At 41.8% G+C, this 22,982-nt stretch overlaps 1 pseudogene; it reads right to left on the bottom strand.

Moving 5' to 3' along the window:
* Positions 1 to 4,362: 4,362 nt before the first annotated feature.
* Positions 4,363 to 22,196, bottom strand: LOC103079735 (centrosomal protein of 78 kDa-like; annotated as a pseudogene).
* Positions 22,197 to 22,982: the final 786 nt, after the last annotated feature.

Raw genomic sequence — 22,982 nt, 5'->3', positions numbered from 1 at the left:
AAGGATGTTACTGGAATAAGTGGCAAAATTTGAAGATGGATGGTAGATCAGTCAACATTATCAATGTTAAATTTCTGACTTAGACCACTGTGCTGTGGTTTGGTAAGAAAATGTTGTTTCACTTAGGAAGTAATCACTATTTCCAGGGAAAAGGGCACAATGTCTCCTTACCCTTAAGGGGTTCAGGAGAAAAAAACATGTATATATGGAGAGACAGTGAATGCCAAAGCAAATAAAGCTAAATATTGATAATTGGTGAATCTAGGTAAAGCACATACAAGAGTTCTTTGTATTAATCTTGCAACTTTTCTTTAAGTTTGAAATTATATCCATAACTATATATCTACATCTATATAGATATATAAAATCAACACACACCATTCAAAATAAAATGCATCAACCTAAAATCCAGCCTATTCTTCAGGTATTGTTGGCAATCTGAAGAGAAACAAAGTCTAGGATACCAAAAGGGATTGGGTCAGTAGATTCATTCATTAGGACCCTGAGTACATTTCTACTAACTTAAATTATGCTTTCATTTGAATAAAACATTTTGGACTGCTTTAAACTTAGTGCCAATTACGTATACATTTAAATACTCAAAGTATGAATTCTGTACTTTTCCCCAAGTGAGGCGCAAGGCAGTCAGTATTCTCCTGTGCTAACAAGTAAGCAAGGCCAATTTCTATAACCTAAGTATAGGACTTCTGGGTACGTAAACTTTTTCTCATATGCCCAATTCCCTATTTTCTTAGAAAATACAACTTGCTCTGGGATTTCAAATGCCACAGGCTCTTGATTTTGTCACAAGTGAACTATTTTATTCTTTAGATTCTTAAAAAGAAATTCAATGAATCTTTGCTCACTGCTAGCTTTTCTAGATCTCCCCCAATATCTCTTTGATCAAGCTTTTCCACCCACTCTGGAATAATCCAGGGGTAATTAGAACTTCTTACCTTCTTTAGCCCAAAAGGAGCCAATTCATCACAAACTGTCATGGATTCTGATTCTAAATTACCAAGAGCCCAATTACTAACAGAGGCAGGGAATCTCCTTTACAATTAAAGTGATTGATTGTTTTGCAGGCGCAGTAGCATTTCACTTTTTAATTATGTTCATTCGGATCAAATATGAGAAAAATTCTTCATTTTATTTTCCTTCCAAAGAACACGATACAACAAACATTAATCCCAGAGTGATACAAGTGCAGACCTGCAAGGGCCTTAGGCAGAGCTGGACATCTATCAATGGGTCTTGTCCATTTTACCGGGTCTTAGTGGCTCCTTAAGCTCTAAAGAGGAAAAAAGGGACTCATTATTTGTTACATCACATACTTCACCTAAGGGCTTGCCAAACCTTCCAGCATCTGCTAAGTTGTGATGAGACAGCATTAGATGTTTAGATAAACATAGACTAGTGCAGAACACAAAAATTTTGTTTCTTGTGCAGGCAAAGAACAGAGCCACAGTGCTGGGGATGAAGCAGTGTGTGCAGGTAAACATAAGCAACGTGGGAATAAATCTGTTTTTTCTCACTTAGGTAATATTAACATGATTATGTGTTGTCAAATTCTGAAAGAGAAAAATAAACAAAAACTGTTTGGCAGAAGAAGGAGGACACTCTGCAGGATCTGAAGGAACACGAGGCCACCAAGGCTTACACAGATTTCCCAAGGCCTGAGAGACACCTGTCTGTTCACTTTGCTTTTAACCTTAAAGACTGGCCAGTTGTGGCTCCCGCAGCCTGTAGACTGGGGCCTGCATCCTTATCTCCCCTTCCCCTCTCTCTACGCGGTCAGCAGACTGGCGTCCGTTCACTCACTTGAGACATTCAAAGGTCAAGGTTTGCACTCAGTGAGCATCTTCCAGCAATCTGTGCGCCAGACAACAGTAACTACCCTTTGTCCTGGTATGAACGCAGTTGCTCATCATTTTGCAAACACTTTCACTCATATGTAAAGAAGAGTCTGGGAGCCCTCCAAGATATTAAATTTTAGTTAAAAATGAAATTACATTGTAAGCTATTGAAAAATTAAAACATCCACGTATGTGAGATTATACATCTGCCTTTACTGCAGGCTGTTTGAAAAATTCAGGAAGCCCTGCCTTTCCATTCATTAAACAGACAGTTGTTGAGCACTTCCTAAGGGCAAGGTAGGATGCCAGGTGATGGAGGTGGAGAAACAGGGCTTGTTCCTTGCTCTGATGCAGAAGGTACAGTAAGCAGACACCCTCAGCACAGGAAAACACAGAATGGAGGTGCTGTGATGGGATAAAAGGGTCACGCTTATAAGAACAAAGGAAAAGCGCATCCTTCCAAAGCAGGAGACACAAACAAGGTCAGGAGGTTGGCAGGTGTCTTGAAGGAACGCCAGTCTTTCTGAGTGGGGGCAGAAACTCCAGGCTTACCTGACGTAGCACGGGTATATATGCATGCCACATTCCAAGACCCAGAAACACAAGAAAGAAGAAGCCAGACCAGACACCACAAAGCTGTGACCGTTGGGCTCAGAAGTCTGGGACTTTTATGAACCAAGGAGGAGCATGAAGGGGAAGTGATGGTTTAACTGGCTGTGCTGGTAGGGGCAGGTGGGGGCAGATGAGGCTGCTGAAATGATCCGCTGAGGGCTGACAGAGCTGGCTGTGGCAACGGGAATGGAAATAAGCGGAGATTCAAGAGATTTGGGGCCAGTAAAAACCACAGGGACTTGTAACCATCCTATGAATGGATGAGGAAGTAGGCAAAATAGACTCTGAGCACTATTATATGTGAACACTTGGATGGTGCTCACGGATTGGTCGGCTTTTGCTGTTGAAACATTTACTGTGTTTAAACAGTCACATCCTGCACTAAGCCCTTGTTTTAAGCTCTTCAAACATCCCTGAGATAAGTGGGGGAGTTATTTCAATCCTCCGTTTTACAGATGAGAGAACCAAGACTGGCATGATTTAGCCCTAAGTAGGAAACCCAACTAACCCAACTAATTGGTACAGAGCTGGGAAGAAAGATCAGTATAGTCCTCATTACACAATCCAATGAAACACGAAGATAGCTCAAAACTGTCCTAGTGGCATGTTTCCAGCCTAAGGGGGACAAAGTTCATACAACTTTATACTGTGAGCTGTGTTGTAAGGTGGTTTGTTAATAATGTCCATTCCAGAAGCCAACGGAAAGCTACCAGTATGCTGAATCATTAAAAACATGGATGTACAGGACTCAAGTCTTACACCATTCTGAACAAAATACCCTTCACAGATGCTATTTTTAGACTCAAGTTTTCCCAACATAAAGTTTTTGAAAGAACAATCTGTCTAAAAAGCATGTAAAGAAATTCATTGACCAAGGTTTAGATGTTTTAGGACTTTAATGTCCTTCACCCAGTCAACATAAAACACTGACAATGGATGAACAATAGGGGAAAAGACTCTTCAGCAAAGATCTTCCCACACTCACGGCATCACTGGTCAAACACCAGAAAGAGAACAGTCACGTGAAGAAACAGTGAGGGAATTTAATGCAGATTTTAAGTTTAACAGCATAACTGAAAAACAAAAACCAACCAACCAACCAACCAACCGTTCTTCTACCCACTGAAAGTAAAAGTGAATCAGGGAGCTTCCAAATCTTTTAAGCAGCTTAAAAAGGGAGAGCAGAGGGGGAAGGGCAGGCACACAACTGTTGAGAACATAACACTCTAATGCACAAGGTCAGGGATCCTAATAAATTCTCAAAGTCTCAACATATACCAACAAGAACTGTATTATTAGAAATATAAAGGCACAGAGATATAAATGCATAGAGATATAAACTATCTGGTATTAAGAACAGACCTTGCTATATAAACATATAGTAAGTCACTTTTATTGCTTTCTGAGAATAACCGTATAAAGAAAGAATCCAGAAGACCCCACTGCTGTCATCTTGCAAAGGATCAAAATTCAGCACCTAGAGGGCCCCACCCATGCTCCATGTTGTGTGTCTGTGATTCTCTAAAAATAATAACCTGCAATTGGCATATAATTAAACCCATAGGCAGCTTTGAATATGAGATCTAGGCAGAAAAAAGAGCAGCAAAGACAACAGTAGCTGGAATTTGGTAGAAAAGCAAGAGAAGACTTTTTAAAAGCTTCCAGTTCAAGTCAGAATTAAGGTTAAGTTTCAACAGCTTGGGACAGCTATGGATGTTTTGCTGTTCTCTGAAAAAAGAAGAAAATCTATTTTAAGTATGTTCATTCGAGAAAAATACTGTTTGTTTAGTTCTTCTGTCCATGCCCAAGTGACTTTCAATTATGTACACTGTTCAAGGGAACACTGTATATTGGTCAGGATGTGCTCATGGCTGGTGCATCTGCAAAAAATGTTTCACGAAGGCTGCCAGCTTCTGACAACTTCGATGGTGACAGCATTAAGCAGAGAGGCCTGAATGCCTCCTGCAGACCCAGAAGAACCACCCATGCAGCCGTTAAGAACAGGAGTATCTGGTTGAGCATCAGGACGACCCTCCTTCTCGTCACCAGCTCCTCTGAGAGTCATGTCACCTGAGACCATCGTGTCCAACCTCCCACCTGAAAGGCCCCGCAGGTGGCCAGGAATGTCACACGTCTCAGTCATTAGAAAATTCCTTTCCAACGCAGTGAAGGACCCTCATGCTCACAGGTAACCTAGGTTAGCTCAACTCTTCAATGAGCCTGCTGTGCAGAGGGCAGGGAGCGGGCAGCTATTCTCATGCGTGAGAACATACATCTTCCATGGAGCTGATAGAATTAACTACTCTCTCTGATGTCCGGGGGAGCAACAGTGTCTGTTCTTACACTGAACAGGCTGTGCCAGCTGCACCAGAAATGGGATGGCACCCTTTGTGCTGTCAGAGCAGAGATTTTCAAAGGTAATTTTGACCAAAGCTCCTGAAGGTGTGCCCCCCCCCATGCTCCCGGCCGGGGAATCATGCTAAGGGGCCTGTAAGCAGCAGCAGGAGCACCCCCATAACAAACAGTCTTTCCCAACTAGTTACAATAACTGCTACTCCAGGATGGGCAGGCTCCTAGATGTGTCTCCTTCAGCGTCTGAAAACGAAACCAATTCTCTGACAAGCTTCTGAATGGGGCACATACTCACCACTTATGCCCTTTCAGGGAGATCATATTGAGTTCAAGAGCTTTGTCGAGAAATCTTTTTTCTAAAGCATCATCTCCTTTGGTGTTGCCAATGCAGAATGGAATATTTATCTTACTTCTATTCTGGGCCTCCACTGGACATCTGAAAAACATGTTTTTTCTTCCAGCTATTTTTCTGCAATGTGCAATTGCCATTAACAAAGTAACAAAGCAACAGAAAAGTTTTAAAAACCATTTTCCAGATGCAAACAAGAGATTAAAAAAAAGATCTGTGCCAGGACATTTATAATTTACTTAGCGAGACCACTCTTGCATATGGAACAGTGAATTAACATTCTCTTATACGACTCATACTTAATTTCCAAGAGCCTCAGTTTCCTCATTTGAATATTAGCAATAATAATAATATCTCCATTTCATACTAGTTATGACAGTTCAGTGGTACAACATATATGAAGCTTCCAACCCATGGCAGCCACACAGCAATGTGAATGACCCTTTCTCTACCAGGCTGCAGTGAAAAAAAATAAGTTCATCCAAATAGTGGCTGTAAGATATAAAAATAATGAGCAGCAGGTTTCAAAGCAGTTAAAACACTGTATTGTCCCAAGCTATGTGACCTTGAACAAGTTACTAAATCTCTCTGTTGTGCCTCTCTGATGTGAGGACTAAGTGGTCACAAATTCTCTGCAGCCCTCCCAGCAAGAGGTGGGGTCTTGTGCTCCACACCTTTTGAATCAGGGCTGGCCTTGTGGACTTGCTTTGACCAAGAGACTGCAACAGGAATGACGCTGTGCAACTTCCAAGCTGAGGCCTCAAGGGGTATGAGGCTTCTATACCTGCCCTCTTAAAACATCACTGCCATGTAAGCAAGCCTGAGCTAGCCTGCTGGAAATAACAGGCCCACCAAACAGCCAGCACCAGCTGCCAGACAGATGAGGGGGGCCATTCACACTCTCGGTGGATCACCAGATGACTTGGGTTGAATAAGTGGCCTCTGATGAGACCAGCAGAAGAAACCACCCCACTGAGCCCAGCCCCACCTGCTGACTGAAAAGAATCCTGAGCAAAAGAAATGGCTGTGATTTTCAGTCACTGTCTTGAAGTGTTCTATGATGCAAAAGTAGATAACTGATAGAATTTAGAACAGCGTCTGGAACACATTCAATGCTATGTAAATATCTACTCAAGTCAATAAATTTGTCTTTTCATTTTCCACACCTTGCACAGGGCTCATACACACTCTAAAAAATGAACAGGTCAAAATTCATCTAGGATACTTTAGTACTGGGCTTCGGTTTCTGATTTGGAAAGTAAGCAAGCCAAAATTATCTTCCACTGACAACCAAAGGAGACAAACAGAAGAGCTGCCATGCTATTCTAGATTACAAGGAAAATATGTAATAACCCTCTCCATTTTCTCAAGCACATCCTGTCTTATTATTTCACTTCTACAGGGTGGGATTCATTAAAAGTAAACAGCAAAGAAAAGCAGTGTGAGGAAGCCCCCATTAAAAGCTATGCTCGCCCCTCAGGGCACACACATAATTCCTGTTAAAGTTAATAGGGTTCAAGTGCATGTCGACAGACAGAAGAGACCCAAGCAGGGAAACCAAGTATCTGGTAATAGGCTTTGAGCCTGAATTCTGGGCCCCCCTTTGCACAGGTAGTAGGTATCCTGGTTGACATTTACATTAAAACTTTAGTGTCTACCCTCTTTGATATTCTGCTGTCTCAGGCTCCCCAGGTGACAGTTCAATTATAGAGCTGGAGCAGCAAAAAGGACACGTGATTTAAGGGAAAACTATTAACAGGGGGAAGAGTTAAGAACCTGGATTTACAAAGAATCTGTATTTACAGTCATCCCCCACACATTTACCCATCCTACTGTGAACGTAGGTGGTATCATCACGGCAACAATGTCATAACAACTAGAAACTGAAGATTAAATTTGCACGGTGCCTGAGAGTGTCCCTGCTGTGGGGCTGAGGGAAGGAAGAAAAAGAGGAAGGGGAATCAGCTGCTCCCAACCTAGCAAGATGGCTGTGGAGGGAATTCAAATTCCACAGGACAAAAGCTGTGAAAGCACAGAGCTGAGCAAGTAACTGCCCGAGGGAAGGTTGAAGGTTGCAGAAGAAGGGAGGTGGGAGGGGTCAGGACAGCGGGAGATGAAGGAAGGGCATCTGGCAGAGAGCTGTCTCTGCCAAGGCACGGGGGACCCCAGCAAATTCTCTGCAGCACCTGGGGTGCTGGGTGCCTGGTTGGGGGCAGGACTGCAGACCGCAGAGGGCCCTGCAGACATGCTCTCCTGGGAACTGGATCGATCGGATCCTGGAGCAACGAGGAGCAATCAGGTCTGCACAACAAGGAGTTCTTGCATTGTAGAAAAAGCACTAGGACATAGGGGCTGGAGGGTGGGGACACTGGGGGAGAGGCCTGCTAGAAAGCTCCCGCAAAGAACTTTCTAAGTCAACAGAATTAGGGCTCGTGACCAAGACAGGGACACTGGGGAGTTTCAAGCATGGGCAGTAAATGCAAATGCCAATAGGGACCCAGCGGTTATATAAATGAGTATAACAGGTCGCCCAACATGACAGACTCAGCACAAACTCCCTACGTTACCTGTTAACTGTGAGGGCCTGTTCTTTACTTCCACAGAGAAACAGTCTCTCTTTTGCTTGAAACATACGGCCCTCCCAGTCTGTTTCTCCCACTTTCAGAGACACGGGGATTATGAAATAAGACATCTGGATTTAAATCATCTTCCCATGTGCCAGTAAGGGCTCAAATTGTGTGTTTTAAACCCTGTGAGCCACACAGAGCACTGTTGTGGGCTGTGCTAGGCCACCGCTGCCAGACGTTATCACTAAATCCCACAGCGGGGGCACAGCCTGTGGCCTGAATAAGTTGGGGGGCAGGGAGAAGGTGCCAGGCTGACAGAGTGCTAGCAGGGGCCCGGGTGGCAGTGGAAGCAGTGGGTAATCCTAGGACTACAAAGCTTCCAGGACAGAATCTGAGCAGCGCTCCCCAGGGAGTCTATGACAGACGCTGATAAGGATGGTTGTGAATGGAAAAGCGGTGCCACAGTCAGTCATAGAAATTTAGGAAATCCTGAATTAACAGGGCTACAATGGTTTCTTGACTCAACTTCCTAGACCGTCTCAAGAGCTCCGGTGTATCGTGAACTCCTAAGAGGATAATTCATACAGGAACAGAGCTTTCCCCAAATGCATGTGGCTGAAAAACCCACTGCATCTCTGGGATGAGTATTCTAGAATGCCCACTGAGAAACCCTGGGACTTCCCAAGGTACCAGAGGGGTGTGTGTGAGGCGAAAGGCACCACCTCAGCGTGAACCAGCATCTCACAAAGGTGGTGAGGGTTAGGAGGGCGCAAGAAAACCGCAGGCAGTTGGCAAGCGATGACAAGACACTCGTTTCAGCGGTGTCTGCTCCAAAAGACAAACCAGAAACAAGAAGGGCGTGAAGAGTGCATCCCGAGGTGACAGAAGCCCACAAGAGAGTCACTAGGCCTCTCCTGACTGCCTAACTTTTAAATAAAAAATTAACTCTAAATTTGCACATGATTAGGAAAACTAGAGTAAAAATATAAAGATCTATTCCCTTCCATAGAGGTGGCTGCCCTTAACAGTCTTTTGTGCATTTTCAGGATCAGATACACAAATGTGTATACGTGTATATATGCATGTTTCCATATGTACATATATACATATATAGTATTTACAAATGCAAACACTGTGGGTTTCTAAGTGGAATAATAGACATGTCCTTTTCTACACCTGCTCTTTTTCCTTTTGACCTGATGACGTATCAGGTCATCTTCCCAGTTTGCTCACAGACCTTCCCCGTTCTCCACACACACATTACTCCATACCATGGATGGATCCTAATTTCCTTCATCAGACCCCTCCTGAAGGACATCCGAGTTGTCTCTAGAATTTCCCCATTATGTAAGTATCCCTCATTGGACTTGGGGGTGCCTGATTTTATGCACACTTCTGTGCAAGGCAGAATACTGGCAGAGGGCAGGTGCCTAGAAGTAAAAGTATTTGGTCAAAGAGCAAGAGAGTTTTGAACTTTGATGGACGCTGCAAACCTCGCTCCAAAATTGAACACATTTATTATACTTAACATAGGCAAAGTGTGCTTGTTCCCTCGTCTACACCAGATGTTATCAGTCTTTAGAATTTCTGCCCATCAGAGGGGAAGAAAATCCCATGGTTTTAATCTGCATTTCCTAAAGAAGTTGGCCCCTCTTCATTGGTCTAGTAGCCAACTGTGTTTCTTCTGAGTTGTTTGCTCATACAAGTAGAAACCACCCCCTGCCTTTTTAAAATTTGGTTATCCTTTTTCATTTATTTGTGGGCTCTTCTCTTTATCAACAGTAACCTTTATATGTTAATACACTACCAAACTTTTGTGTCTGTCACTTTGTTTTGTTTATGTCTTTAACTGTAGAAAAGTTTTAAATTTTCATGTAATTAAGTATCTTTTACTTTATGGCTTGAGTTTTATGGCTTACTTAGGACGGCTTCTGTACTCCCTACACTTACACAGAAATTCTCTCCTGTATTTTATATCTGCTTCTTGCATTTAGTTGCATTTGCATCCTTTCGACTGACTAGACTTTGTGTATGCTGTGATGCTAATAACTAATTTCTGTTTAAATGAATTATCAATGCTTCAATCAGTCAATTAGACAAAAAGTCAAGTTAGACTTTAAAATTGTCTAAGTTAAAATACAATTCTCAAGTAAACAGGGACCAGTTTCTGGACTTTTCCACTGATCTGTGTTTCCCTCTGCCAGTGGCTTTATACGCCATATCATATGTTAACATTATACACCGTATCATATGTTAACATTACATTTTATTAATGTTAACATATATGTTTAAAATGTTTCATCTATCCTTTTGCACCGACTTTTTCAGGTGAACGCTGAACTGACTTCTAGATAGTTACCAATTTTTGTGACTATTGCAAATGGGATCTTTCCTTGTTTTTTATTGTTATTTCTGGCTTATGGCTTTACATACTTAGACATAACTGATCACAATTCTGAACATGATCATTTCTAGTTTTTCCACTGATTCCTGCATTTTGAAAAAACAGTCATTATCATCTGTGATTTTTGTTGTTTCCTTAGTAGAGGCTCTGGAACCAGCCCCACCCCCCGACTCTCCCCATGTTCTTATCCTGCCTGATCCCACTTCCCCGCTGCACCTGACCCTAACCTGTCTGTGCTGCTGTAAAACACTGTCTGTTCACAGGGTGGTGATGACAATAAAAGGTATTCATATCTGTAAAGCACCAAGAGCTCTGCCTACTTTATTTTATTTTGGGGCTGTCACTAGACACATCACATGCTTCCCTCTCTTTCCTAAGGCCTGGACCCCACATGAAAGGGAGAAAAGGTGACCTCGTATCTGGATATGGATTTTGTCACTTCAAGAGCTTTATCATATTAAAATTAATACCTAATAAATATTAAACACTATTCGTCAGGAACATCCTAGGTGCGTTCCATAAGAACCACAAATAATATTGACAGCTAACTGTTAAGGAAGTAATTAACCATTAAGGAATAACCATTAAGGTTGTTTTAATTTTAGCACACCGGAAAATATAAAGGGTATAAGTTCTAGTAGCATTAAAAGAAGGAAAGAGTTACCAATTCTAATAGTAGCTTTTCCTTTTCGACCTCTTTCCAAAATTATAGCTCTCTCTTTCTGTCTAGCAGCTTTGCATGGTTCCTTCACCGATGGAGAAGTTATCCACTGGTACTGAGATAGAAATGATAAATATGCCATTTAAGTTACAGGTAATTTAGGAGGGTATGATCTTCATTGGAAGTTAAGATATTTTACGTTAATAAAAGGTCTTCAATCTGCATTTCTGGGAAGCTAAATTAAAGCATCACACAACATTTTCAAAAACAGAAAAGCCATTTCATCTGACTAAAAACTTAGTTTTAAGATGGCAGAACGTACCTTGATAATTTTCTTTTAAAAAGGAAAGAAAAACAAGCCATTAAAGAGAAATTCTTCTGAGAGAATTAAAACATGTTATATACCTGTGACTTCGCACTCCTTCCATTCTGGAGACCTTTTTTGGTAACTGCTTTAATCACAGAATGACTTAAAGTAAAATATATTGAAATGAGAGTAATTATTTCCCAATGAGTGGCCATTTCCATTTAAAACCAAAAGCCAACTAATTATTGCTTTTCCCATAAAATTAAATATGAAATCTACATTATGTAATTATACACTTATCTCCCCCTTTGTCTATTCTAATTTCTTCCTCAAAAACCTAAGATGCCATCTTGCAGACTGCCCCCAGTGGCTACTATTTTGGCAGCAGCAAAGGTCAGCTTTAAACATTTTGCATCTAAAGTGGCTTTAGTTACCTTTGGATAGAAAGTACAGTCTGAGCACCGTCCAGACACTTAGATACCTAAAGGGCATCCAAGATAACAAACCAAAGTCCTGATATTCCCTCAAAAGCTGCTCCTCCCATCAGCCACCTTCTTCTAAGTGATACCACCCAATTGCACACATAATCGTCAATGACTTGTCTCCTTGTTACTATTTCCTTCATACCCCACATCTAATCTATTGGCAAGCCTTGTTAGCTACACCCTCAAAACACAACCTGAATTCAACCACTTTTCACCTGCCCTAAACTTCCAACCTAACCTAGGCCATAAACATCTCTTATTTGGACCCCTGTGATAGTCTCCTAACTGGCCTCCCTCTTTGTCTTCTTTATCCCCCCAAGTCTATTCTCTATACCAGGTCATCTTATTAAGATACTATTTGGATCATGCCTTTTTTCCACTTCAAAACCCTCTACTCGTTTAGAAGAATCCACATCTTTACTCTGCCTTCAAGACTTTACAAGAGCAGACCCCTGGCTAGCTCCTTGACCCCATGTCATACCACACTCCTCTTCACTCAGTCCTCTGGCCATGTTGGCCTCCTTGCTTTTCCTTAAATAATCCACCCACCTGCATACTCATGGCCTCCTTGTCCTGGAATGTGCTTACTCCAGTTCTTCCATGGCTTGCTCCTCTCTTCATTCAGGTCTCCATTCAAATGCCACTTGTCCAGTGAACCTGTCCCCTAACAAACCTGTCCAATGGAGTTCTACCTGCTCTCCCACACTCTCCTTACATTAAGATATTTTTGCACTTCCTACTATCTAAAATTATATGACTTATCTGTTAACTCATTTCTACCTGAACTCCTTCACTAGAATGTAACCTCTGTCACGAGGGCAAGACTTTTGTCTGTCTAGTTCACTGCTTTATCCCTAGTGCCTAAACTTGTATCTGGCACACAGAAGACAGTAAAGAAATTACTTGTGAATCTGACAAATGAATAAAGTACTCCTGGCAAGAATTCAGAGGTTGCACAGGAAAGAAATAATGCTCTTCGTGGAAGCAGGCTTAGTATCTAGGTTCACCTCTATTCAGAGTAGAGATAAGAACAACTTACAAGTATAATTCACTTTAATTAGTACATTATCTGCTAAAAACATAAGGGAAGTGCAACACTAGAAAAGTACAGTTGAAGCTTGAACAACATGGGTTTGAACCTCGCGAGTCCATAGGCACACGGATATTTTTCAATAAATATGTACTATCGTCCTACCCGGTCCAAGGTTGGTTGAATCCACAGATGCGGAACCACTGACTATAAACTTATACCCAGATTTTCAACAGCGTAGGGGTCGGCACCCCTAACTCCACGTTGTTCAAGGGCCAACTGTATATGATGAGGAAAGTTAAACACATTAAGTTTTAAAAACTGTCAATACGTGAACAAATTCTTTTTGGGCCTTTAGTAAAGCCTTTGCTCCTTCACTGGTGAGGCCACACTGCTACAGGTCAAGTGTTTTTGATGAAAGACAAAAGGTCACTTGCTAACTCTACAGATTTAACATATAGACAACTCTCATTTTCTCACGTGTGGAAGAGTCCTGCACAAGACAAGTCATGGCAGGTTTGTAATTTTGGCCATGGAAAAAAACAGAAACATATACACACACACATAATGCATAATCCAATTTAAAAACCTCTTCTTGGATGTGCAATGATAACCCTGGCTTTAGTCCCAATAAATCATCCAACATATTCTACAGTTACAGAACTGAAGAATAACTGTCTATAACCTATGAGCAAAAAGCATCACAAAATGGATCTCAGTTCATAATTAGCAAGGGTGGCAGTGGCATGTAAACCTCACAAGCAAAACCTGGTGGAGCTCAGAAATGCACTGCATTCTTGTGATCATGATCTTCAGCTCCAAATCACACTTGAAACTAGTTCAAAGGGGAAAACAAAATAGAAGAAGTGTAATAACTGTTAGTTTTAGAGGAGAAAAAGACAAGTCTAAGAGGATACAAATAATAACAAATTCAAATAATGTGTGAAGAGAGAATACATACTAAAAACCTATCATGAAAGTATGATGGTCAAGAACCCTCTCCATAAAAAGTCAGAAAAAACCCAGAAAAACTGATCATGAATTCTAGTAGTTCTGGGGCTGAACAACCTTCTCATTCAAACCAAAGGGATCATCACCAAAGCACAGGTATTAAAAAATATTACATGAAAGGAAACTATGATGAGTCTTTTTTTTAAGTGTTGTGTGGACCATCACATTAAAATAACTGGAGTCTTTCAACACCCCCATGACACAGAAATAGCAAGTCAGACATACGGATCTGACAGGATATGATACAACCCTTACAAATTCTCACTACACAAGAATGGACACAGGGTATAATTAACCAAATAGGCAAATTAATACAAACAGCCAGTAAACCTCACCAGTAAATCAAATGTATACAAAATAAAACAAAATGTGGTTATTCTCCTATCAGATTAAGCCAAGATTCTGTAAGAAAAGTCTTTAAATAATGTCTATACCCTTTTGATCCAACAACTCTCTTTCTAAGAATTTAACCAAAAGAAATAGTCAGAGATATAGGTAAGGATATATATCAGAGTACTATTTGTAACTGAAAAACTGGACAAAGCTTATATACAAGAATGGGTAAGCTATATGCACTGTGGCATATTCATATAATGGAATACTGAACAATCACAAAAATTGATGCAGGAGATGCAAATTTACTGATTTGTTAAAATGCTCATAGTAAATTCACTGAATAAAGTTATAAAATTTGGAGTAATCCCACTTGCATAGAAAATGGAGAGGTACTCATTGTAGTTTTACACTTTTTTACAAGTGCTACAAGCCAGTGTTTGTGAGAGGCAGGCTTCACATCTACTGTTGGGGTGGACTACAAATTGGCATAGCATTTCTGGGTGGTAATTTGGCCATGTGTATCAAAAGTCTTAAAAATATGTCACACTTAGTCAATCCACTTGTAGTACCTTATTCTACAGAAGTAATCCTGATGGACACAGAGATGTATATACAACGTATTCACGTTGTTTCTGACAGGGAAAAGCAAACTGTCTAAATCTAATTGTAAAGAATTGATTAAACTATGGGACATCAATATGACGCAATACTACATGATACATCATTAAGTGAAAAAAGCAGGAATATGAAATAGCAAGTATACTACAATTCTCTTTTTGTAATCCCTAAGTGTACAAATATATTTATAGAAAAAAAAGACTGAAAGTATATACACCAAAATGAACAGTGATTATATCTGGGTATTAAAATGATAGGTAATTTTTCTCTTGTTACTCTGTATTTTCTATAAAGGATATATGCAATTCTTAGAGAAAGTTTAAAAGCAATATAAAAGCTATCAGTAAAATGAGGCTTTAAAAAATCCTATCACAATAGTATCATGCCAAAAGCTAAGCATATATCACATTTAAAATTCAATATTTTCAATTTTAGAACTCACCTCTAAGCCATAAATCCTCACTAAGAGATTCTGCCAAAGCACTTGCACCCAGGTCACCAAAGAGTGTGTTGCAGTTCAGAGTGATGGCGCCTCAAACCAGCCATACAGTCAAGATCAGGTTTCCTGGAACAAAGCCTCTCAGCCCAGGTTTCTTCATGCCTTCTGGTAGTCTGATACTTCAAAGATTTAATGAGATGAAACTAAGATGCTTGAATAAGGAAACAGGGTGTGCCTACTGAGTATGGCTTATTATGTCAGAGATTTACAAACACACATATCAAGCATATATGCCAGGAGCATCAACCTGAGAAATTAAACAGTCACTTCTGGTTTACGAGTCCAGTGACCCAGATTCTAGTCGGTCAGTGATTAGATTCTAGCCACTGGATTTCCTGTTTCTGAACACTTATGTAAAGTTGGACAACTCAATTACAGTCTATGAATTACTTTCCTTATCTTCTAAGTCAGGGAATTCGTTCTAAATTCTCTCTTTGCTGAGGCTCTATATTTCATCATTCTGTCCTCTAATGGCCTCCAAACACCTGACTGGGCAAACCATAAAAAGCTTTATAATATGCATCTTATTTATTAAAAAATTATATACACAAAGTTCCATACATATAATTTATGTACATGATAAACTACACAGATTTTTAAAAATAATACAAAGGTAAAAATGTTCTAATATTTTCTTTTCCTAACTCCTAAGGCATTATTTTATTTTACTTATATTTTAAAAAATTTACTTATTTGTTTGTTTGTTTGGCTGTGCCGGGTCTTTAGTTGCAGCATGCTGGATCTTTTAGTTGTGGCATGTGGGCTCTTAGTTATGGCAGGCACGTGGGATCTAGTTCCTTGAGCAGGGATCGAACCCAAGCCCCCTGCATTGGGAGCACATATTCTTAACTGCTGTACCGCCAGGGAAGTCCCAAGCATTATTTTTAAAACTATATTTACAAACTGGATCTCACATGCTACCTAGGGTATGCACACAAGCTTCAGAGGACTGGACTATGCAGAGCCAGTTTTATGTGCCTTGGGAAAATAATGGTTTGACATTTAAGCACAAGTACTGCCTTAAAGACATTCCATTCTTTATATTCATAAAGTAAATTTTGGTAACAGGGAACACTGACTGTAAATGAAAAAAGTCTTATTACATTCTAGAAAATATTAAAGACTCAAAGTGCCTTTGATACTCTAAAAGGAAAATCATTAGTGTCAATTTTCTATTAACAATAACTTATAAAAGCTCCAAGCAGAAACAACAGCAATCACTAACACACTGCTTAGTATGTGCCAGGCACTCATTTACACAGATGAGTTCATTTAAACCTCATAATGAGGTATAGAGGTTAAGTGATTTGCCCATGGTCACTAGCTATGAAATGGGAGAAAGGGAATTTGATCCAGGCCATTTGGCTTTGGCACCCAAGTTCTTGACTGTTTTCTACCTCAGGGGTCAATGGACTTGCCCTGTAGAGGCTCAAAGAGTTTTTCAATTTTTAAAATCTAAATTTAAACATTTCCAGATTTTTGGGTATACAGTTTCTGTTGCAACTACTCTGCCCCACTGGCATAGGGTGAAAGTAGCCATAACTACCATGTAAACAATGGGTGCAACTATGTTCCCAAAAAACTTCCTTTATAAAACCAGGCGACGGGCTGGATCTGGCCCACCAGCCATAGTTTACCTATCCCTGATCTGCACCATCAAACTATTAAAAAGGTTTCATGAAAATTATTAAATAACTTTAGGCCTAAATACAGTCATTATAACCAGTGTAAATTTGTTAAGGCATGATTTTAAAAACTGTATTTACAACTTGCTGATGTACTGATTTTTATTAGTTTAAAAACTACAGCAGCTAATAAACACTTGATTCATTTAAGTCTTGAAGAGTATAATGGCATAGTTTCTTCACAGTATTAGAATAAATGTTTTCAGTAACTAAAATACATAAAAGTATTATTAGGTATTATATATTAAATCTCTTATTTCTAAAATTAAGTAGACTATCTTTACTAAATGGTAGAATCCCAAACTGAAAATTTATTCTTTCAGCAAAATGAAAGCTGCACTCACATGTATCAAAAGACAAAAATTAGGGCTTCCCTGGTGGCGCAGTTGTTGAGAGTCTGCCTGCCGATGCACGGGACACAGGTTCATGCCCCAGTCCAGGAAGATCCTATATGCCACGAAGCGGCTGGGCCCATGAGCCATGGCTGCTGACCCTGTGCGTCAGGAGCCTGTGCTCTGCAACGGGAGAGGCCACAACAGTGAGAGGCCCGCATACTGCAAAAAAAAAAAAAGACAAAATTTAACTGCCATCTGTATCAATATATTAATGTGCTTCAATCACATATGTTTGCATGAAAGTTTAAACATAAAATCACCTTTAAGATCTAGGCCATGTGACCTGCTCCATGCCATGTCAGATTACACCCTGTGAAGTTTACTTAACTTGTCTTAAGTGTGATAGAATTCTTTATACCTTGACAAATAACTAAAAGGAAAAAAAAAAACACACACACAATAAGATGAAGAGCCTATATATTTGTCAGTCTTGACTTATTTGCTTTTCTTGAGTCAATTGGAGGTTTATAGCCACATTCTTAAAATCATTAACTACAATCTTCCCAAACGGGTAAGTGATGAACAGATGCATTCTAAAACTTCTCAGTAACAAAGTGTTATTCCAGTTTACAGCAACAGTTTAATTCTATTTAGATACTAAAACTGAATACACTGAATACTGCAAACTTTATTCCCAACCACTCAGCAAAGTACTACATACCTTTTCAGATATAGGGAAAAAAAGAAAAAGCATAAGATTCTTCCTATTTTCATTTCCAAAGATAAATCCCAATCTTGATTATCAATCAGCGATTTAAATGTCAACTATAAACCCCGTATTTTATTAGGTGCTATGCAGTATACTAGAGCAATAGAAGAGAGAGGACCTCAAACCCTCTGTTCTCTCAAATTGAAAGGCAGGCTTCCTGACCCCTCCAGACCACTACTGGACACAGGGAACACACACTAATGTTTCAGGACCCCAACCAACAGTCGCCTGCTTTGTGATTACTTCCATGACACACCCCCACTAACACCACTGAGTTTGCTGCTCCTACGGGACGTTACATGTATTTCTTATTTTAACACATACCACAGTGCATCATAATTATGATTGCAGATAGATGTTCTAACAATTTAAAGAGAATGATGACTTTTTTGCTCTTTACATCTTGCTATTTCTGTTCCCATAATATTTCTTGAAGAGAAACCATAAAAATATAGACAAACACAAAAAACAGAAAATACACAAAATGTGTGGTTTGTGGCTTAACACAAAGTTAAGTAAAATTAGTTCTGACAGTATCCAGCATGACAAAATTTCATGGTACAAATGAGAATGGACCAAGGTTTGCGCAGGTACAGGAGACAATCCAGGCATGAACAACAGCAAGGAAAGGTAGACAGGAAGTAACGTGGTGTGTAGGAAATCACGAAACCAGTCTGATGGGAAGAGACTTAAACAAGACTGAAACTCACTTTCTAAACCTCCATCTCCTATTGGACAATTCGCAGGACACAGGTGCACCAAAGTGGCCAATTTATTCAATCCCTTTAATATGGAGGAAGAGTTTAAAATTTTACTAGTTTAGTTAGCCCCAAAAGCAACTATCAACTGTTGGCAGGACACAATGAAAGCTTACCTTTGTTAACATAGTTAAGTCTCTCTCTCTAACAACTAGCTCACTTAGATCCAGGTTCCTTAGTCCATCCGACGCACTTACACAGCATTTAAGAGCTTTACACAACTGGAAGGTCACATCTTTTTTTCTTATCGCAGTAACACAACTTCTGTAAACTTTATTTCTGCCAGAACCTAAAGCAAAATTATTGTAAAATAAGTGGTTTAAATGATACATTTTATCATCATTAAAAAGCATTAAAAAAAAAAGCATCTCCTCTGTGCTAACAATTAGAAACGACTCCTGCCCTTAAAGCCTTCATTAAGGAGGGACATGTGTAAACTCAAACTTTCAATCACGTGAGATAAAGAAACATAACCTTTATGCACAGAGGTTCCTTTGGAGGCAGAATGTCAAATCGAAGTGATGGCTTCATGATAACCCTGAAGCAGAATCTAGAAAGATGAGGCTATGCAGAGTTGGAGGAGGAGGTGCATTAACTGCAGAGGGAGCACCTGTGCAAACACACTCCAGGCTGACACCTGCTGGGCACAGTAAATACTGCAGGTGGGGATGACTAACTGAGAAGAGACAGAAATGAAAATAGAGATGTTGGCCCAAGCAAGCCTGGGAGAGCGCACGGCTTGTATCCCACAGGTGATGAGGCCTGGGGCTACCACTGGCTGAGTAAGGGTGCCTCTGCTGATTAGAAAAAGGCGCCCCACTGCTGAAGGACTGATTAGATAAAGGGAGTGATCCCAAAAAGCTCCCCTTCCTCAGGGCCAAAAAGCCCCATGAGGCTTGGACGAGCACAGTGCAGAGTACACGCCTCTGTGCAGAGCACACGCTGGACGCCTAGTCTGCACTACTTTTGTGTGGGCAAGCCATTAGCAGCATTATTTTAGGCATGTCTTTTTATGTTAGAAGATCATTCAACCCAAGTAGGCAGAGGAACTTAGGGGAACTGAGCCTAGCAGCCGCGAAATCACCCACAAACGTCTGCCATAGTCCAGGCAAAATGTAATTTGGATGAAGAAGCAAATTTAGGAGGAGGCCAAAATCTACAAGCTGGACCCACTGGATTGAAGACATAAAGAAAGTTCAGTGAAGGAACTCTGAAGAGAATGGGCTCTGCAATAAATTTTTCTTAAATTCAATGTAAAATATTAGGCAAAATTAAGTACAGTGGGCTTTAAGGTCCCTTCCAGCTATAATTTCTTTCGATTTCTACATTATTACTCTGGTTAAGTAAAGTCCCTTCAGAGGTACAGAACAGTTTCTACACCTGAATGGGATGCAAAGAATAAGCTGACTTCTGTTCACCCGGGGATGAGTTGAACTGTCCTTGCAGGAGAGATAACGGATGTTGTGAACCCCAGATGCTAGAAAATGTGCCAGGCACACAATAAGTATTCAGCTTTTTGAAAACAAATGAACAATCATTTCCTCTCCTAGATCTTCACACCCTTCCTCTGCTGGCTACTTTCTTTCAGCTTATAAACACCCTCAAATATACCCACTTAAAAACTCTCAGACCTATGATTCTCTGTATTGTCTTGTGGGTAACCTAAGTATCGCCCATGCCTTCAAACACCTGACCTCCCCAAAAGCCCAGATCTGTACCTTAGGCCCAGACCCGTCTACCAGGCCCCTCTAAAGCACTGAAGACGAAGTAAGATCCTCTCCCCACCCCTAATCCCTTCCTACTGTGCTCTGTACCTCACAAAAAGGTGCAGCTGTAAACTGTCACCCACGCTTTCTGCCCTCACTTTTCTAACTGGTCACCAGGCTCCACCAATTCTGTCTCGGATCTCCAAAATCCAGTCCAACCTTTTATAACTTAAGTGGGACCCTTAGATTACAATTCACCCTGCACCCAATCAACTGCCTTCCCCAATGGAGGTCCGAGAGAGCCTCTAAACCAGAAGTCCATCTCACTATTCTTCAGGGTTTCCCACAGCCTTCAGGATAAACATCTAAACTTCTGACAGGACAAACAAGGCCCCATTCTGTTGGGTCCCATTAGGTTTCCAGTATCAACTCTCATTTCTTTCCCAGACCCTGAGTTCCAGTGCTGTACCTGAGTTTTGCCATATTTTCTTATATTTCTCAAACTTTGACACACACTGCTCCCTCCTGCTACACCAGCAGGTTCTACATATCCTTAGAAAGGATGGCACTTCCTCCAAGAGCCTACCCTGAACTTTCCCTTCCAAGATTCTGTGCTCTGCAAAGGGGAAAGGTGTGGGGGGTGGAGGGATAAATTAGGAATTTGGGATTAACATATAGACACGACTATATATAATACAGGTAATCAACAAGGACCTACTGCATGGCACAGGGAACTCTACTCCATATCCTATAACAAACTGTATGGGAAAAGAATATGAAAAAGAATGGATATATATATAAAACTGAATCACTTTGCTGTATACCCTGAAACTAACACAAAATTGTTTTTTTTTGTTTTTTTTGTTTTTTTTTTCCGTTCGCGGGCCTCTCACTGTTCTGGCCTCTCCCGTTGTGGAGCACAGGATCCGGACGCACAAGCCAAGCGGCCATGGCTCACAGGCCCAGCCACTCCGTGACACGTGGGATCTCCCCAGACCAGGGCACGAACCCATGCCCCCCGCATCGGCAGGCAGACTCTCAGCCACTGCACCACCAGGGAAGCCCATGAATCTAACACAATATTGTAAATCAACTACTCTCCAATATAAATAGAAATTAAATTTTTAAAAAAAGATTCTGTGCTCTGTAGAACCAGAACTCACTTCTTCCAGAGCAGTGACTACTGTGCTTGTGTTTACCTGCCACCCAGCAGAAGAGAAGATTACCTAGGGCAGAAGCATTGTCTCCAGCAGCCCTTGGTTCTGACAACTCATTCAAGTGCCAGGATACTTTACACACATAACCTGCTTAATTAATTCTAAGAACCCACAGAAAGAGTGGTTTTTAATGTCATTTTACTAGTGTGGGGATTGCAGTTCAAAAGTAACCTGCCCAGGCCACAGAGAGCATAAGCCCTGGAATTCAAACCCTAAGCTGCCTTCACACCGGTGCTCTTTCCACTACATGATACGACTATTGAAAAAAGATTTTGTTTTTTCCTCAGCTCTGTTTTAATGTAAAGGAAATGAAGCGGGGATATATCCATTTCCTAATCGCTTTGCCATGTACCAGGCAAGGTCATTCAACAGACCAGGTAACATCTGTGCAACACTTAACGATGCTCCAAACTGTGCTAATTGTTCTACACTGTAGAGCCTACAAGCATGAAAGCAGTGCACCCTTATAACCGCCACTGGGTCCTGTTAAGCCCATGCTACAGATGAGAACACTAGAGACCTATAAGCCTTAAGGCACTCGGCCGGGGTCACCGAGCTGGCAGGAGTCCTAGGCCACACGCCCCGCCTAGTGCATGCACACCCGGGCACTGGGTACCGGTTCTAGTGCCCACCCTCCATCTTTTACCATCTAAAACTCCGCTCGCAGCTCCCACACGACAGCACCTGGAAGCGGGAAGTACAAACCTGTCTCGCCAAGCCGTGGCTGGAAGAAGCTCTGGATACAGATCAGGGGCAGAGGGTGCTCGGGAGCGGCGCCCATTCCACCCCGCGGACGCCGTCGGCGTTAACTACAGCAGGCACCCCGCAGGGATGCGCGCGCACGGCGGGCAGAGGCACCGAGCCCCGCAGCGCGCACAGGTCCTCAGAGCGTGAGAAGAAGTCTGCGGCGCTCTCTCGGCGCAGCTTCACCGAGTGATCATGGCCCGAGCGCGGCCTCGGGGACGCTGGCTGCCCACACCCGCCTGGGGGCCACGACTCGCCTCCCGGCCCCTCGGCCGCCCACCGCCCGGCGGCTGCGGCCCCGCAGCGTGCGCAGAACCGGCGTCGCAGCGGGAAGACATAGGGCCGCGGGACCCAGCTACGCCGGCCCCTCCATGCCGCGTTCCAGTGTCCCCGCATCGCCGGCTGTTGGCACCGGCCTCAACGCCCACCGCGCCGCGGGGCTGCGTTTTAGGGCTCTGGGCGGGTCCGTGGGGGCGGGGCTCGAGGACGTCTGCCCGCACGACGTGCGTTAGACTGCAGCCCCGCCTCCCAAAAGGGACCCGGCCTGAGGAGTAGGGGAGGGACCTTGGAGACTAGGGCAGCGCGAAAGGTAGGAGGTGTGGAGAATTTGCGGTTTCCAAAAAGCGTTTGCTGACTCATCCAAACAAAAGTGAGACCTGGTTGCATTAACGCATTTTGCTT

This window comes from Lipotes vexillifer, unplaced genomic scaffold (genome assembly GCF_000442215.2).
Source record: "Lipotes vexillifer unplaced genomic scaffold, Lipotes_vexillifer_v1.1 scaffold793, whole genome shotgun sequence".
NCBI classification, from domain to species: domain Eukaryota; kingdom Metazoa; phylum Chordata; class Mammalia; order Artiodactyla; family Lipotidae; genus Lipotes; species Lipotes vexillifer.
Note: the sequence above shows the minus strand (reverse complement) of the source record. Positions and strands in the feature narration are given on the sequence as shown.